This window comes from Dendrobates tinctorius, unplaced genomic scaffold (assembly GCF_039654945.1).
Source record: "Dendrobates tinctorius isolate UK_male_01 unplaced genomic scaffold, ASM3965494v1 ptg000010l, whole genome shotgun sequence".
NCBI lineage: Eukaryota > Metazoa > Chordata > Amphibia > Anura > Dendrobatidae > Dendrobates > Dendrobates tinctorius.
Window position 1 is genome coordinate 16,973,278 of NW_027361678.1, and position 12,117 is coordinate 16,985,394.

Consider the following 12,117-nt stretch of genomic DNA (forward strand, 5'->3'; position numbering starts at 1 on the left):
TCTAAAGATTACCAAAGGATTGTTGTGGATAGCACCGTCCTTAATTACATAATGTTCTCTCCTGATATGTGCAACATAATCTCCTATTCCATAGTGCCCTCTCTTGTTATGTACAGCACCATCCCTTATTACATAGTATCCTCTCTTGTTATATACAACACTGTCTCTTATTATATGGTGTCCTCTTGTGTTATGTCTGAGGTCTCAAACACGGCAGAGTAAATGGGCTGCACATAAAAAAAAATTTGAGCTGGGGGGCCGCATTCCTTTTAAACTTAATACACGCGCGGCTCTGCTCCATACACCTCGTACACACAGGGCTCCGCTCTGTACACCTCGAACACACAGGGCTTCGCTCCATACACCTCATACACACAGGGCTCTGTACACCTCATACACACACAACTCCACTCCATACACCTTGTACACACAGGGCTCCGCTCCGTACACCTCATACACACAGGGCTCCATACACCTCGTACACACACAACTCTGCTCCATACACCTTGTACACACACGGCTCCGCTCCGTACACCTCATACACACAGGGCTCCGTATACCTCATACACACAGGGCTGTGCTCCATACACCTCGTACACAAAGGGCTCCGTACACCTTGTACACACACGGCTCTGCTCCATACACCTCATACACACAGGGCTCCACTCCATACACCTTGTACACACAGAGCTCCGCTCCTTACACCTCGTACACTCAGGGCTCCGCTCCTTACACCTCGTACACACAGGGCTCCGCTCCTTACACCTCGTACACACAGGGCTCCGCTCCGTACATCTCGTACACACAGGGCTCCGCTCTGTACATCTCGTACACACAGGGCTCCGCTCCGTACACCTTGTACACACAGGGCTCTGCTCCGTACACCTCAAACACACAGGGCTCTGCTCAATCCACCCTGTAAACCCCTCCTGACCCCACGCATAAACTTACCTTCATCCAGTACCATAACAACCAGCACACAGACAGCAGCGTCCGTCCTGCACACACTGAGGCCCCTGATCATGTGACCCCTGACTCCTCCCCCTCCTGTGACCTCATCACAGGTCCTGTGCAGTGTGTGCACACAGAACAGCCAATGCCATCGCGGCTCCTGAATGTGTGCCTTCCCCCTGCCTCAGGGAGTGAGACACATGGTGCACCGCGGGCCGTAGATGCCTGCCTCTGGGGCCGCATGAGATTTCTAGAAATCCCATCCAGTATGCTGTAACATCTGCATAAATACGCAGCGTCAAAACTGCAGCAACTTCAGATCTTAAACTGTTTAGTCAAGAAATTAAAAGTAAATCATTTGTATCATAAGTCTTATGTATTTGAAATTATTTTCCAATTGTCTGTAGCCTGCAGTGAGAAGTATGAAGATTTCGGATAGGTAAGGCCATGTGAGGGTCTTGCAGACATGAGTTTCCCTTTGCTGTGTCTCCCTATGCAAACATGCTATGGGATTTTGTAAATATATAAAAGTATGCCACTTTATGGCTTTGCTGTGTGAGAAATTTCCCACGCAGCTTTTGCCATAAAGTGAGACTAGGGACTTTTTTTTTACAGTGGCGAAGGAATACAGTGCAGAAGGATACCTACCTCCCGTCATTGGATCCTGGAGCCCGTAGAGAATGGTAGCATCAGCTGATGCTGCTGTTCTTCATGCAAGATCATCGTGGGACACTCGTGGACTTCTGCGGATCAGGGGTAAGTATATTGGTGGTTTGTTATTTTAATATTTATTCCACAGATGACAATGGCTTCGGGGAACAAAGTGACAAGTGATGGTGAGTATGTACTCTATGTTATATGTACTATATGTCTATATGTATGTATTGTATGAATGTATTGTATGTAATATATATGTATGTTGCATGTATGTAGTATATATGTAGTATGCATGTTGCATGCATGTGGTATATATGTAGTATGTATGTATGTTGCATGCATGTAGTATATATGTAGTATGCATGTTGCATGCATGTGGTATATATGTAGTATGTATGTAGTATGTATGTAGCATGTAGTATATATGCATGTATATATGTTGTATATATTTATGTTGCATGCATGTGGTATATATGTAGTATGCATGTAGTATATATGTGGTATATTTGTAGTATGTATGTTGCATGCATGTAGTATATATGTAGTTTCCATGTTGCATGCATGTAGTATATATGTAGTATGTATGAAGCATGTAGTATATATGTTGTATATATGTATGTTGCATGAATGTAGTATATATGTAGTATGCATGTTGCATGCATGTAGTATATATGTTGTATATATGTATGTTGCATGCATGTGGTATATACGTAGTATGCATGTAGTATATATGTAGTATGTATGTAGTATGTATGTATGTTGCATGCATGTAGTATGTATGTTGCATGTACTACATATGTAGTATGTATGTTGCATGTAGTATATATGTAGTATATATGTATTTTGCATGCATGTAGTATATATGTAGTATATATCTAGTATGTTGCATGTAGTATATATGTTGTATATATGTAGTATGCATGTGGTATAAATGTAGTATGCATGTAGTATATATGTGGTATATATGTAGTATGCATGTTGCATGCATGTACTATATATGTTGTATATATGTATGTTGCACGCATGTGGTATATATGTAGTATGCATGTAGTATATATGTAGTATGCATGTTGCATGCATGTAGTATATATATGGTATATATGTAGTATGCATGTTGCATGCATGTAGTATATATGTTGTATATATGTATGTTGCATGCATGTGGCATATATGTAGTATGCATGTAGTAAATATGTAGAATGTATGTTGCATGTAGTATATATGTAGTATGTATGTTGCATGTAGTATATATGTAGTATATATGTATGTTGCATGCATGTAGTATATATTTAGTATGTATGTTGCATGTAGTATATATGTTGTATATATGTATGTTGCATGCATGTAGTATATATGTTGTATATATGTATGTTGCATGCATGTGGTATATATGTAGTATTCATGTAGTATATATGTGGTATATATGTAGTATGCATGTTTCATGCATGTGGTATAAATGTAGCATGTATGTATGTTGCATGCATGTAATATATATGTAGTATGCATGTTGCATGTAGTATATATGTAGTATATATGTATGTTGCATGCATGTAGTATATATGTGGTATATATGTTATATGTGGTATATATGTAGTATGCATGTTGAATGCATGTAGTATATATGTTGTATGTATGTATGTTGCATGTAGTATACACTCACTGGCCACTTTATTAGGTACACCTGTCCAACTGTGTGTTAAGACTTAATTTCTAATCAGCCAATCACATGGCGGCAACTCAGTGCATTTAGGCATGTAGACATGGTCAAGACAATCTCCTGCAGTTCAAACCGAGCATCAGTATGGGGAAGAAAGGTGATTTGAGTGCCTTTGAACGTGGCATGATTGTTGGTGCCAGAAGGGCTGGTCTGAGAATTTCAGAAACTGCTGATCTACTGGGATTTTCACGCACAACCATCTCTAGGGTTTACAGAGAATGGTCCGAAAAAGAAAAAAAATCCAGTGAGCGGCAGTTCTGTGGCCGGAAATGCCTTGTTGATGCCAGAGGTCAGAGGAGAATGGGCAGACTGGTTCGAGCTGATAGAAAGGCAACAGTGACTCAAATTGCCACCCGTTACAACCAAGGTAGGCAGAAGAGCATCTCTGAACGCACAGTGCGTCGAACTTTGAGGCAGATGGGCTACAGCAGCAGAAGACCACACTGGGTACCACTCCTCTCAGCTAAGAACAGGCATCTGATGGCTACTTTCAGCAGGATAATGCGCCATGTCATAAAGCTCGAATCATCTCAGATTGGTTTCTTGAACATGACAATGAGTTCACTGTACTCAAATGGCCTCCTCAGTCACCAGATCTCAATCCAATAGAGCATCTTTGGGATGTGGTGGAACGGGAGATTCGCATCAGGGATGTGCAGCCGACAAATCTGCGCCAACTGTGTGATGCCATCATGTCAATATGGTCCAAAATCTCTGAGGAATGCTTCCAGCACCTTGTTGAATCTCTGCCACGAAGAATTGAGGCAGTTCTGAAGGCAAAAGGGGGTCCAACCCGTTACTAGCATGGTGTACCTAATAAAGTGGCCAGTGAGTGTATATGTTGTATGTATGTATGTTGCATGTAGTATATATGTTGTATGTATGTATGTTGAATTCATGTAGTATATATGTGGTATATATGTAGTATGCATGTAGTATATATGTGGTATATATGTAGTATGCATGTTGCATGCAAGTGGTATATATGTAGTATGTATGTTGCATGCATGTAGTATATATGTAGTATGCATGTTGCATGTAGCATATATGTAGTATATATGTATGTTGCATGCATGTAGTATATATGTGGCATATATGTAGTATGCATGTTGCATGCATGTGGTATATATGTAGTATGTATGTTGCATGCATGTGGTATATATGTAGTATGTATGTTGCATGCATGTAGTATATATGTAGTATGTATGTATGTTGCATGCATGTAGTATATATGTGGTATATATGTAGTATGTATGTTGCATGCATGTAGTATATGTGTTGTATGTATGTTGCATGCATGTAGTATATATGTGGTATATATGTAGTATGCATGTTGCATGCATGTGGTATATATGTAGTATGTATGTTGCATGCATGTAGTATATATGTAGTATGTATGTATGTTGCATGCATGTAGTATATATGTGGTATATGTGTTGTATGTATGTTGCATGCATGTAGTATATATGTGGTATATATGTAGTATGCATGTTGCATGCATGTGGTATATATGTAGTATGCATGTTGCATGTAGTATATATGTAGTATGTATGTTGCATGCATGTAGTATATATGTAGCATGCATGTTGCATGTAGCATATATGTAGTATATATGTATGTTGCATGCATGTAGTATATATGTGGCATATATGTAGTATGCATGTTGCATGCATGTGGTATATATGTAGTATGTATGTTGCATGCATGTAGTATATATGTAGTATGTATGTATGTTGCATGCATGTAGTATATATGTGGAATATATGTAGTATGTATGTTGCATGCATGTAGTATATGTGTTGTATGTATGTTGCATGCATGTAGTATATATGTGGTATATATGTAGTATGCATGTTGCATGCATGTGGTATATATGTAGTATGCATGTTGCATGTAGTATATATGTAGTATGTATGTTGCATGCATGTAGTATGCATGTTGCATGTAGCATATATGTAGTATATATGTATGTTGCATGCATGTAGTATATATGTGGCATATATGTAGTATGCATGTTGCATGCATGTGGTATATATGTAGTATGTATGTTGCATGCATGTAGTATATATGTAGTATGTATGTATGTTGCATGCATGTAGTATATATGTGGTATATATGTAGTATGTATGTTGCATGCATGTAGTATATGTGTTGTATGTATCTTGCATGCATGTAGTATATATGTGGTATATATGTAGTATGCATGTTGCATGCATGTGGTATATATGTAGTATGCATGTTGCATGTAGTATATATGTAGTATGTATGTTGCATGCATGTAGTATATATGTAGTATGCATGTTGCATGTAGTATATATGTAGTATGTATGTATGTTGCATGCATGTAGTATATATGTAGTATGCATGTTGCATGCATGTAGTATATATGTAGTATGCGTGTTGCATGCATGTAGTATATATGTTGTATGTATGTATGTTGCATGCATGTAGTATATATGTAGTATGTATGTAGCATGTATGTTGCATGTATGTAGCATGTATGTAGTATGTATGTAGCATGTAGTATGTATGTAGCATGTATTTATTTATTTTTTTACATTCAACACATTAGCCGGATGATGTGACTACTACTGTCCCATCATTTGCTAATATGTCAATCACAGTCATGGCAGCAGGCTTCGCCAGATGGGACTTGTAGTCCCATCGGACGATGCCTGCACAGACCCCTACAGCCTGCACAGACCCCCGGACAGTCGGTACAGACCACCAGCAGGCCGGCACAGACCCCCGGCAGGCCGGTACAGACCCCCGGCAGTCCGCACAGACCCCCGGACAGTCGGTACAGACCACCGGCAGGCTGGCACAGCCCCCCCGGCAGGCCGGTACAGACCCCCGGCAGTCCGCACAGACCCCCGGGCAGTCGGCACAGACCCCCGGAAGGTCCGTACACACCCCCGAGAGGCTGTACAAGGACAGAAAAGGGCTTTTCTTATTCCGATATCGGAAGTCCCATAGACTTGAATGGGACTTCCGGTATCGGAATCGGCAATACCCGATACTTTTTCGTATAGGGCCGATACTATCCGATCCATTTTAGGGTATCGTATGGTATCGCTCAACACTAGTGGTGACTGCAGACAGAATCTTATGTATTTCTGTGTACAGGGAGCTCCCCTAGTAGTGGCTGCAGAGAGAATGTTATCCTGTATCTCTGTATATAGGGACCTCCCCCTAGTGTTGGCTGCAGACAGGATCTTATCTTTTATCTCTGTGTAAAGGGACCTCCCCCTAGTGGTGGCTGCAGACAGGATCTTATCTTGTATCTTTGTGTACACGGAGCTCCTCCTAGTGGTGGCTGCAGACAGGATCTTACCATGTACAGTTGTGGCCAAAAGTATTGACACCCCTACAATTCTGTCAGATAATACTAAGTTTCTTCCTGAAAATGATTGCAAACACAAATTCTTTGTTATTATTATCTTCATTTAATTTGTCTTAAATGAAAAAACACAAAAAGAATTGTCCTAAAGCCAAATTGGGTATAATTCCACACCAAACATAAAAAAGAGGGTGGACAAAAGTATTGGCACTGTTTGAAAAATCATGTGATGCTTCTCTAATTTGTGTAATTAACAGCACCTGTAACTTACCTGTGGCACCTAACAGGTGTTGGCAATAACTAAATCACACTTGCAGCCAGTTGACATGGAGTAAAGTTGACTCAACCTCTGTCCTGTGTCCTTGTGTGTACCACATTGAGCATGGAGAAAAGAAAGAAGACCAAAGAACTGTCTTAGGACTTGAGAAACCAAATTGTGAGGAAGCATGAGCAATCTCAAGGCTACAAGTCCATCTCCAAGACCTAAATGTTCCTGTGTCTACCGTGCGCAGTGTCATCAAGAAGTTTAAAGCCCATGGCACTGTGGCTAACCTCCCTAGATGTGGACGGAAAAGAAAAATTGACAAGAGATTTCAATGCAAGATTGTGCGGATGTTGGATAAAGAAACTCGACTAACATCCAAACAAGTTCAAGCTGCCCTGCAGTCCGAGGGTACAACAGTGTCAACCCGTACTATCCGTCAGCATCTGAATGAAAAGGGACTGTATGGTAGGAGATCCAGGAAGACCCCACTTCTTACCCCGAGACATAAAAAAGCCAGGCTGGAGTTTGCCAAAACTTACCTGAAAAAGCCTAAAATGTTTTGGAAGAATGTTCTCTGGTCAGATCAGACAAAAGTAGAGCTTTTTGGGCAAAGGCATCAACATAGAGTTTACAGGAGAAAAAAGAGGCATTCAAAGAAAAAAACACGGTCCCTACAGTCAAACATGGCGGAGGTTCCCTGATGTTTTGAGGTTGCTTTGCTGCCTCTGGCACTGGACTGCTTAACCGTGTGCATGGCATTATGAAGTCTGAAGACTACCAACAAATTTTGCAGCATAATGTAGGGCCCAGTGTGAGAAAGCTGAGTCTCCCTCAGAGGTCATGGGTCTTGCAACAGGACAATGACCCAAAACACAGTTCAAAAAGCACTAGAAAATGGTTTGAGAGAAAGCACTGGAGACATCTAAGGTGGCCAGCAATGAGTCCAGACCTGAATCCCATAGAAAACCTGTGGAGAGATCTAAAAATGGCAGTTTGGAGAAGGCACCCTTCAAATATCAGGGACCTGGAGCAGTTTGCCAAAGAAGAATGGTCTAAAATTCCAGCAGAGCATTGTAAGAAACTCATTGATGGTTATCGGAAGCTGTTGGTCGCAGTTATTTTGGCTAAAGGTTGTGCAACCAAGTATTAGGCTGAGGGTGCCAATACTTTTGTCTGGCCCATTTTTGGAGTTTTGTGTGAAATGATCAATGTTTTGCTTTTTGCTTCATTCTCTTTTGTGTTTTTTCATTTAAGACAAATTAAATGAAGATAATAATACCAAAGAATTTGTGTTTGCAATCATTTTCAGGAAGAAACTGAGTATTATATGACAAAATTGCAGGGGTGTCAATACTTTTGGCCACAACTGTATCTCTGTTTACAGGAGCTCCCCCGAGTGGCAGCTGCAGACAGAATCATATCATGTATCTTTATATACAAGGAGCTCCCCCTAGTGGTGAATGCAGACAGAATTTATCATGTATCTTTCTTTAGAGGGAGCTCCCCCTAGTGGTGGCTGCAGACAGAATTATACCATTTATTATTATTATTATTATTATTATTATTAATATTATTATGTATCTTTGTATACAGGAAGCTCCCCCTAGTGGTGGCTGCAGACAGGATATTATCATACATCTCTGTATACAATGAGCTCCCCCTAGTGGTGACTTCAGACAGACTATATCATGTATCTCTGTATACAGGGAGCTACCCTAAAGCCCCCGTTACACACTGCGATATCGCTAGCAATATCGCTGCAAAGTCACCGATTTTGTGACGTTGCAGCGATATTGCTAGCGATATCGCTGCATGTGATACTTACCTCCGACCGGCTCCCCCGCTGGTAATCGCTGATCGCGCGAGAAGCTGCTGGATCATTTCTCGTCGTCGGCTTCCTGCGGCGCTTCCTGCTGTGACGACGAGCGACGAGCGTGGAGCCGGGCGGGAGGACGCAGGATCGCCTCGCCTGACAGGTAAGTAGCGATCCCCGTCCCCAGCGATGTCGCTGGTGAGATCTGCCTGTGTGGCAGCTTACTAGCGACCACCTAGCGATGCACCAGCGATCCTGACTGCGTCATATCGCTAGTCGGGATCGCTGGTGCATAGCTACCGTAGGTGTAACGGTACCCTTAGTGGTGACTACAGACAGAATCTTATCAAGTATCTCTGTATACAGGAGCTCCCCTAGTGATGACCGCAGATAGGATATTATCATTTATCTCTGTATACAGGGAGCTCTTCCTAGTGGTGGCTGCAGACAGGATATTATCATGCATCTCTGTATACAGGGAACTTCCCCTAGTGGTGACTACAGACAGAAAATATCATGTATCTCTGTATACAGGGAGCTAGTGGTGGCTGCAGAGGAATCATACCTAGTGTCTTTGTATACAGGGAACTCCCCGTAGTGGTGGGTGCAGACATGATCTTATCATGTATCTCTGTATATAGTGAGCTCCTCCTAGCCATGTCTGCAGACAGGATCCTATCTTGTATCTCTGTATACAGGGAGCTCCCCCTAGTGGTGGCTGCAGACAGAATCATATCATGTATCTTTGTGTACAGGGAGCTCCCTCTAGTGGTAGCTGCAGACAGGATCATACCATGTATCGCTGTATACAGGGAGCTCCCCCTAGAGGTGGCTGTAGACAGAATTTATCATGTATCTCTCTTACAGGGAGCTCCCCCTATTGGTGGCTGCAGACAGAGTCTTATCACGTGTCTCTGTATATAGGGAGCTCCTCCTAGTGGAGGCTGCAGACAGGATATTATCATGCACCTCTGTATACAGGGAGCTCCCCCTAGTGGTGGCTGCAGACAGAATCTTATCATGTATCTCTGTATACAGGAAGCTCCCCCTAGTGGTGGCTGCAGACAGAATCTTATCATGTATCTCTGTATACAGGGAGCTCCCCCTAGTGGTGGCTGCTGTCAGGATCTTATCATGTGTCTGTATACAGGGAGCTCCCCCTAGTGGTGGCTGCAGACAGGATCTTATCATGCATCTCTGTATGCAGGGAGCTCCCCCTAGTAGTGGCTACAGACAGAATCTTATCATATATCTCTGTATACAGGGAGCTCCCACTAATGGTGGCTGCAAACTGGCCATTATCATGTACCTCTGTAGACAGGGAGCTCCCCCTGGTGGTGGCTGTAGACAGAATTTATCATGTATCTCTCTTTACAGGGAGCTCCCCCTAGTGGTGGCTGCAGACAGAATCTTATCTTGTATCTCTGTACACAGGGAGCTCCCCCTAGTGGTGGCTGCAGACAGGATATTATCATGCACCTTTGTATACAGGGAGCTCCCCCTAGTGGTGACTACAGACAGAATATATCATGTATTTTTCTATACAGGGAACTCCCACTAGTGGTGGCTGCAGAAAGAATCTTATCATGTATCTCTGTATACAGAGATCTCCCACTAATGGTGGCTGCAAACAGGACATTATCATGTATCTCTTTATACAGAGAGCTCCTCCAAGTGGTGGCTGCAGACAGAATCTTATCATGTATCTTTGTATAAAGTGAGCTCCCCCTAGTGGTGGCTTCAGACAGAATTGTACCATGTATCTTTGTATACAGGTAGCTTCCCTTTCTTATGATCTCAGAGACAGACAAGTGCTGGATGTAGGGGGGAACATTTTATGCCCCTCTTATTGGACCCCCAAGCCGTCACTTACACAGTAATGTAATAATTTTCAGTGTTCTGTCTCAATTTTTCGGGACTTTTTCCATCTTGCTTGATTTTGTTATATTTTCACAGATTTGACATCTCGGGCTCACCTGGTGTGTTGGGTTCTGGTGGCCTCCGGTCGGGGTAAGCAGTGGGAGTAATGTTGCAGTTGAGCAGGCACTGCTGGTCAGCACGTGGATCACTGAGCACGAAGACAGCACAGACAAGCACAGCAGGTAACACTAGGTGCAAGCAGAGCAGGTGCGTGGGTACAGACAGGAACAGTCGGATAATAGGCAATCCAGGACTTGCAGCAAACAAATGGTAAAGCAGAGACTTATATGATCAGGGATTTGTAGAGGACGTTGATGAACGGGCAGGTCAGTTACTTTATTCGTTGTAATGAGTAGTTACAGCTGATTGCAGTTTCTGAGGTGTGAACAGCACCAAAAACAATTACAAGGACTTGGTAACCAGGAATACTGATTGCAGATGTGTGGCCTACGCATGGTGGGTAGGATGGACGGAGTTTGGGAATAACTTCTGCTCGCTGGTGTAAGAAGATGGACCAGATCGGAGATGCCTCTCTTGCGCCGGTTCCATTGTTGCCCGGGGGAAAGCTTTCCGTCCCGGACCGACCTTTGCACTATTCAGCAGGGGGCGTCTATGATATAAAAGGGGCTGTGCGCAGGAAGGGGAGAGGAGACTTGGCGGGAAGACAGCACGCGCAGCAGGTTGGTGCTTTGTCCTTTAAGCAACGTGACAGCGCAGGCCTGGCTGTAGACCCCCGACTGTCAAGTACAGTGACTGAGCAGAGTCCTGCAGTGTGCCTGCTGGCTCCTGCATCTGAAAGTGCAAGACGCTCCAGGCTGGTTTGTGCTGCGCGCGTGCCACCTGAGACAGGGTGACTTGCATAGAACTGTGTCTTACCTCACCCTCGATTTTCAGACCAAGCAGAACCATGCATGGGCAGCGTCACAGACTACTCCGCATGATGAATCCATACCCAGGACCCCGCACGAGACAGCGAGGACTTGTCGCCACGGTTAGGAACCAGATCTTTAACTTCTTCAGGACGACCCTCGGATCATCTCGTGCCGGTTGCGAAGCCGCCACCGTTGAACAATAGGACTTTTCAGCTGTCGGTCTGATAAGTTTAACCCCTCATGAACAGCTGCTTTATTTATTGCCATTTTTGCCTTAACCTGCCCATATACTAGGCCTTTTCCTCCTGCTATATCCCCGTTTCCCCATTACCTCCCTGTGTGGAGTAATCCCTTTGTTAATAAATCTGTTAACTCTTGTTCTGCCTCCTGTCCATCACTGCATCTCGCAATCTGCTCACACTGGATAGAAGTCTGGAGGGACAGGGGATGATTGAACCTGGCTGGAGCTGAGTGCAAGGTGAAACGACACCTGACAAGCATCAAGAGGGAGAGAGCAATGGTGCCTCCATACACAGGCAGCAGCACATGTATCCAGAAGCTGCCTCACGGGGCGATGATGTG

The 12,117-nt window shown here is 43.3% G+C and overlaps 1 long non-coding RNA gene across 1 annotated transcript in view; it reads left to right on the forward strand.

Annotated features, from left to right (window-relative positions):
• LOC141097928 (uncharacterized) overlaps window positions 1-11,912 on the forward strand; it is a 162,601-nt gene extending 150,689 nt beyond the window's left edge. Inside the window, exons 3-4 of the long non-coding RNA XR_012234096.1 lie at window positions 10,700-10,845; window positions 11,558-11,912. This is a non-coding gene — a long non-coding RNA (uncharacterized lncRNA). The remainder of the gene's footprint in view (window positions 1-10,699; window positions 10,846-11,557) is intronic.
• Window positions 11,913-12,117: the final 205 nt, after the last annotated feature.